A 6,567-nucleotide genomic window follows, 5' to 3' on the forward strand; every position below is an offset into this window, starting at 1 on the left:
TGTTATCATTCGTTCCTTTTTGTTGACAACTTCATATGGTTTGGGGTCGAATGGAGTTAACAACTTGTCTCGCTGTTCTTGTTTTACTAGAACACTGTCTCCAACTTTGAAATTGATTTTTTAGCTCTCCTAGTTTGATCTGCATAGCTCTTCATCTTTTCCTTTTTCTCAGTATCGGTTTTCCTAGTCTTGCTGTCGTCTGATTTGATTTGTATACTTGGGAGTTTAGTTCTCATTTTTCGTCCAAATAGAATTTCGGCTGGAGATTTGTTGGTTGTTGCATGAGGTGTGGCTCTGTACATGTAATTGCGTAAAAAGTTGTACATTTCTTGTTTCCAGCTTTTACATTCTGTATTAGCTGCTTTGATTGTTTTTCCAATTGTCCTCATAAACCTTTCTGCTTCGCCATTGGCTTGAGGCCATAAAGGTATGATTTTCCTATGCTTGAATCCCATGTATTCGGCAAACTTTGAAAACTCTTGTCCATTGAATGGCGGTCCATTATCCGTTTTTACAACTTCTGGTATTCCAAACATTGAAAATATTTTGTCAAGTTGTGGAATGACTGTTTTTGCAGATGTTGAGTTAATAATTTCAGCTACTGGATATCTTGAGTAGTCATCAACAAGTACCATTAAGTAGACTCCTGATGGAAGAAGACCATTGAAGTCCATGCTAATTTGACTCCAAGGATTGTCTGGTAGAACTGTTATTTTTAGCGACTCTGTTGATTGCTTTGGTGTTGATGCAAGGCATGGTATACAACTTTGACAGAAATCCTCTACTTGTTTGTCAATACCGGGAAACCATACTTTCTCACGAAGAAGTTGTTTTGTCTTGACTATGCCCTGATGGCCTTCATGTGCTAGCTCTGTCACTCTCTTTTGTAGCCCTTTTGGTATTACTAGTTTCCTGTCACACAGTAGGACAAAACCATTTGTAACTGGAATGATCGTGAGTTGATGTCTGAGTCTTGAAAATGTTTCCAATGCTTTGTTTTGTTTGTAAGAATGTTTCCAGTTTCCAGATTCTATTGATTTGATGACATGTTGAAGGTCCTGGTCCGCTAAAGTAGCCGTCCGAATTTCTTCAACTGTCATGGCTTTGGGTATAGGATTGATGAATATGAATTGAATATAGGCTTCTGCAATGTCTGAATGTTTACAGCATTCAGTTCCGGTCTTGGGATGTCGTGAGATGGAATCTGCTGCATTTGTTTTACCTGGCTTGTATACTACTTTAAAATTTTACGCTTGTAATCTCAGTCTCCATCTCTCGATTCTTGCAGGGGTTCTTGATTTTGGATATTTGAAAATGACTTCCGGGGGCTTGTGGTCACTAATTAACTTAAACGTATGACCGAACAGGTATAAATGGAAGTGCTCACAACTCCAGACTATTGCTAGTGCTTCTCGTTCTGTTTGTGAATATCGTTTTTCCACATCTGAAAGTGCTCTACTGGCATAGGCAATAACTTTACCATTCTGGGTTAATAATGCACCTAGACCGACAGGACTTGCATCTACAATTAATTGTGTTTCCTTAATAGGATCAAAATACGCTATTATTGTGTTACTAGGTAGATCTTCTTTGAGTTTTTCAAACGCTTTTTCGTGTTTTTCAGTCCATTCCCATGGTTTATTTTGCTTGGTTAGAGCTCTAAGAGGTTCATTGATTGTTGCATAGTTTGGGATAAATCGTCCTACATAGTTTGTCATATCTAGAAAACTGCATACTTCTGATGTGTTTGATGGAGTTCTGGCACTTTTGATTGCTTCCACTTTCTTCGGATCTGGAGAGATTCCATCTTTGCTAAAAATGTATCCAAAGAATTCAATTTTGTCATTGTTGAACTCAATTTGTGTTTATTTAGTGTCAAACCCTTTTGCTTTATGCGAGTGAATGTAGACTATAGATTTTTGTCATGTTCTTCTTGAGTGCAACCAAATACTAGAATGTTATCGCTAATGTTCCTTGTTCTTTTCAGTCCTTCCAGTACTGTACAGAGTGTGTTTTTAAATATTGTCGCTGCAGATGATATTCCGAAAATGAGACGTTTATATCTTCGTAGTCCAATATGGGTTAAGAATGTCATAATATTTCTAGATTTTTCGTTCAATTCCAGTTGATGGTAACCCGAATTTAGGTCAAGCTTGGAGAATACGGTTGCACCGTTCAGATCTGCTATAAGGTCATCTATTGTTGGTGTGATGTGTCTCTCGCGAAGTACTGCTTCATTGGGCAAACGCATATCAACGCAGATCCTAATTTCGTCTGGGTTTTTGGGTTTGGGAGCAACCACAATTGGAGATACCCAAGGAGTTGGTCCGTCTACCTTTTCGATGGGGCCCCGAGTGGCTGAGTGGTCTAAAGCGCTTTTCGTTACGGATCACTGCCATCTCACCTCTGTCTGCGGCGGTTCGAGTCTAAGATTCAGCCAATGTGGGTATGTTAGAAAGCTTGCCAGTAGTTTCTCGTGGGTCGGTGGTTCTTTCTGGGGTTTTCCCAGGTTCTTCCTCCACCATTAATACTGGCCGCCATGTATAGCCTATCATGTGCTGAAAAAATGGCGTTAAACCCCACAACAACAACAACAACAACCTTTTCGATAATGTCCAATTCTTCAAGTCTTGCCAACTCTTTTTCAACTTTCTTCCAAATATGAAATGGAATACGTCAATGGGGTTGAGTTACAGGGATTACAGTATCATCAGTGTGAACGTGTATCTGCACATCTTTTAGTTTTCCAATTCCTTTGAAGATATCTGGGTACTTTTTACACAATTCTTCAGACTTGCTCTTCTCTGTAGCACAGATTCTTGGAATTATTTGCAACCATATGCTTGTTTCATAACTCAGTAGGTTTCCGAAGTTTCCTTTCGTTACATAGAATGGAGCTGTAGTGATCCTATACTTTGTTTCAATTTTTTTCTTGAAATTTGCCAATATGTAATTTCGTTTCTGATCCGTAGGCAAATATGTTTGTGTCTGTTTTCTGCAGTTTAGGCTTAGGTTTCAGCTTTGCAAATGTATGTTCATCCATGACATTAATGCTTGATCCTGTGTCAATCAGTACTTTTATTTTCGTTCCATCTACTTCTACCATTGTGTGGGGTTGTTTTGGTTTTAGAGAATTGACTTTATCTCGAGTCTGCACGCCAAAGGTGTATTCTTCATCTGAGTTCTCAGATGTGCTACATCTATCTTGCTGGCTTTCTACTTGATTAACTTTGCTTTCTGCCTTGAGTCTTGATCTACAGACTTTAGCAAAATGGTTTTTCTTCTTGCAGAAATTGCATTGTCTCCCTTTTGCAGGACATTGCCTATCTTTGTGTGGATATTCACCACCACAGTTTCTGCATGTTTGGGTTTTGTATTGTTGTTTGTTGGTGTCTTTAGCTTTCTCCATGAAATGTGTCTTGTTTCTGCGACTCGGTGTCCTTCATTTTGTTATGGCATTGGCATTCTCTCCTTCTGATTTTTCTATTTCTGATACTTGTCTGTCAGAGTTCCACGGCACGGGCAAGTGTAAGAAGATGTGTTAGGTCCATCTCTTCACGAAGTGCACGATGTCTAAGACATGTTGACAAACATCCATGAAATATTTGTGATTTTATTTCTTTGTCGATATCATTGAACTCGCACGTTGCTGAAAGCTGCCTTAGCTTGTGTGGAAATCATCAATCGATTGTCCATTTTGTTGTTTTTCTTGCCGAAATTTGTAGATTTTAAAGCTGTGGTTCTTCTTTGGTGCAAAATAGTTTGTCAACTTTTCTACGGTGGTCAGATGATCTCCTGTCTCTTGGAGGGTTTCAAAAATGTCATTTACTTCCTCTCCTGCATAGTGTAAAAGCAATGCACGTTGATGTTTTGTGTCTCTGATGTCCATTCCGATTAAGAGGTTATCAAGTCGTTTTACCCACTTCTTCCATCGAACATCAGGTGCATTTTCATGGACTGAGAATGGTGGGAAAACGGGCAAACTTGCTGCCTTATCAAAAATATAGACTTTCACTAGAAGTGTACAACACGGTAGAAGGTCTGTAATAATTCTCTGAGTAGAATGACACAACTGTCCTAATTCTTCTCTTGTTATCCTCAGCTTTTTTGGCTATATCCTCGTCGCCATTGTACTGATTGTGTTTTTGTAATGACAGAGGAAAAGACCCGTTTCTACAAACACGTTTATTCCACAGCATACAGATTATAACTGACTTGCTTGCCTGACCTACATCTAGCACCCTATCTGTCAGCCTTATCTCAAATCTCTAAACATACTGATTCAGCAGTGGGGGAAGTCTATATTACCATATAGTACTGCTTCTAGAACACTACAAACTGACATATCTTGCTTGTTTTAATTAAAATCTTTATATACATTTTTTATGCTAACAAATATATGCATCTGCACAACGACATTCTCAATTTAAGTCTTCCAGTCAAATTATCAATAATCATTTATAAAATGAAAATACGTAACAGATAATATTCTACATAATACGTATACATTTTGCTAAGGGTAGTGTACATGAGCTATTATAACAAATATACTTAATTTTAGGCTTCACGTTGTAACACAGCTGCATACAATACATACAAGATTACACGATAGATAGAATAATGTTGAGCATTTTGTCAGTATTTAGTTGCTGCAAATATGAAGCTCTTACCAGTTAATTTTATTGTCTGTTTTTATTTTTCAAGTTGTCTTAGTGTTTGCGCGCGTAAATTGAAAGCTTGTCATTACTGATCAATATCGTCAATCATATTTGCTCCATTATTCCTTACAAGTTAGAAAGGAAATAATTTTGTGTTTATGTCCCCCAACACACACACACTCATGGTACAAAATAAATTGATAAACATACACTTGTTTGAAAATAAAATGAAAGAAATTAACCTTGCATTGTTATCAATTATTCCTTCTTTTTTTCATCATGCAAAAATTATATTTAAAAAATATATATCCACGAACTCTGTATATGTAGCGGATGCCGGCTTGCGTATGCATCCTTAGTGTAGTGTGTATAGCTTATGTCAAATAACAAAATTGCAAATGAGACGAAAGTACCACCCGACTGCTTGAAGGCACCTGCCATTTACGCATGATAAGTTACTTATTGCAAACTGACCCAGATTGTATTATAAAAAAAAATCATTATTTTAAAATACATTCAATTGAGTGCAAATGATAATCTTTTTGCTAGCATGGGTTACAAAGTATTATTAAAGCAAGTTATTATTGTGTATAATATTTGCCCTGCAAACATCAATTATGATTACATATGGCAAACAAATAGAAGCCCGGGTGATAAACACAACTGGCATGGAGCAATAAACTCATTGTTTAAACTTACCGACTGGATATCAAATACATAGGTTATTTTATTACAATGCAAACCAACCCCAGAAACTTGACTTTGGTATCTTTTTAGTGTGCCGATTTTTTCTTCTGAAGTCGGCCGACAAAAGGAAGTCAAGTTTGGTTCATTTGGATTCTTTAAGTGTGCCGATTTCTTTCATCTTTTTTTAAATATAAAGTCTGCCGACACAGGGAAGCCAGCATTGATTCTTTTTAACTGTATTAACGGGAATTTTCAAAATAAACTGAAACAATGGAACAGTTTTGAAATCGACACAATCTAGTGCGTCGTGCACGCATACCGATATAAGGCTGAACAGTAAATTAGTTTTCATTAGTTTCATCTAAAATATTCCCTATCCATAGTTTATAGTGTTGTATTTTTCGACAACAAGAAGCATGTACTTTGTCTTGTAGGGATAAATGTACATCATTTCCGGTTGCATCCTCTATAGGTGGGAAATTGTAACTAAGGGGAAGTAACAGCCTTGTATACTTCTATTTCGAGTAATTATTATTTCTTCTTTACACTTGATAATTTTTTTAATTTTTTTGTGTGAGTATAACTATTTGTAATCATGTAATGCAAATCTGATATAAACAGGAAAATGTTGGAGTGTGGCTGGTGACCTTTAAACTTGTTTCTTTCATGCATCAGTTAATATTCTGATATTTCCAATTAATCTATGTTTCTGACTGAATCTTTTGATCTTATAAAAACTAGACATTTTTTTTTCTATTCAAGTACACATTTTACCCAATTTAACAAGGCACCACAACCCAGCTATGCCTTGTCCAGCATTGGATCTGTTAGTGTCACCCAGCCTAACTAGCAATGAATTTGTTCATCCTTTCTCCCCATCTATCCAATACTGGAACCGTAACCCTTGCTTTACCAGCACTGGACATGTCCATTAGGGATCCTTGCTCCATCACAATTCATGCAGTACCTACCCAGTACCTGCTTTGAATCTTTTGGCAACAGCAGAAGGACTCCCAGCTTCATTTTCTGTCCCCCACCATGCCAGTTCTTGGTTACTGCTACTTTAACACAAGGTTATCTTGTCACCCAACTTGTGCGAGTTCAGAAACACACACAACACACCTACCCACTCTACGGAGGTACAAGTATAATCTAATTGGCATAAAAGCATAATCTGAGGATAAAACGTGTAATCTAGAAATTACATGCCATAAACACAATA

This window comes from Sinohyriopsis cumingii, chromosome 6 (assembly GCF_028554795.1).
Source record: "Sinohyriopsis cumingii isolate HCF-2022 chromosome 6, ASM2855479v2, whole genome shotgun sequence".
Classification (NCBI taxonomy): domain Eukaryota; kingdom Metazoa; phylum Mollusca; class Bivalvia; order Unionida; family Unionidae; genus Sinohyriopsis; species Sinohyriopsis cumingii.